Source organism: Rousettus aegyptiacus, unplaced genomic scaffold (genome assembly GCF_014176215.1).
Source record: "Rousettus aegyptiacus isolate mRouAeg1 unplaced genomic scaffold, mRouAeg1.p scaffold_m13_p_16, whole genome shotgun sequence".
Classification (NCBI taxonomy): domain Eukaryota; kingdom Metazoa; phylum Chordata; class Mammalia; order Chiroptera; family Pteropodidae; genus Rousettus; species Rousettus aegyptiacus.
In genome coordinates, this window is record NW_023416291.1 from 45,673,320 (window position 1) to 45,674,141 (window position 822).

General features: G+C 42.6%; 1 pseudogene; it reads right to left on the bottom strand.

The window, feature by feature from the left end:
• Positions 1–221: 221 nt before the first annotated feature.
• Positions 222–340, bottom strand: LOC118612572 (annotated as a pseudogene).
• Between the last annotated feature and the right edge of the window lie 482 nt (positions 341–822).

Consider the following 822-nt stretch of genomic DNA (forward strand, 5'->3'; position numbering starts at 1 on the left):
TCATGAAGTTCACATTCTGGATAGAGAAACACACATATAGACAACTGGAAAGGATAATACAACAATGCTATTATTAACAGGAAAACGTGGAGCCTGTTGGTACGAATAATTCATAGTGCTGTTATTTATTTATTTTTATTTATTTTGTTCTTTAGGCGAGGCAGTCCTCGGTTGACCTCACAGATTGCAAGGACTTTGTCAGTTTACAATCCCTTATTTTAAGCCTACAGCACCTGGTCTTCCTAGGTGGTCTCTCATCCAAGTACTAACCAGGCCCGATCCTGCTTAGCTTCCAAGATCGGATGGGAACGGGCTCGTGCAGGGTAGCATGGCCATAGACAATAGTGCTTTTTTTTATGGTCACATTTTTCCAAACATGAATCCACCATTTGCATAGTGCAGTGCCGGTATGGAGATATTTGTCAGATAGGGGAATAGATGACCCCTTAATGAGCATGTTCACTTCTAATTCTTGTAATCTGAGCCTCACCTCCTCATTACAGTCTGCTAAGAGGCCTCTAAATGACCAATGCTAGGCCAGTTTTACCCCTGAATATTTGGACAACTTTCCTTTCATTGGTAGACAGTCATTCATTCAACGTTGGCGGAGCATCTACTGGGTACCCTGCAAAGTCCTGGGTGTTTGGGAAGATGAAATGTAGCTCCTTGCCCTCAGATAGCTTAGAATCTGAACAAGAATAATGCACTTAAAAATATCGCCACCGATCTAATAGAATGTCCATGAAATATCAGATGAAGGGTATAGGCACTCAGTACTAGGCCGGTTCAGAGGAGGGAGGGATATTTTCCAGCCGGTGCAAT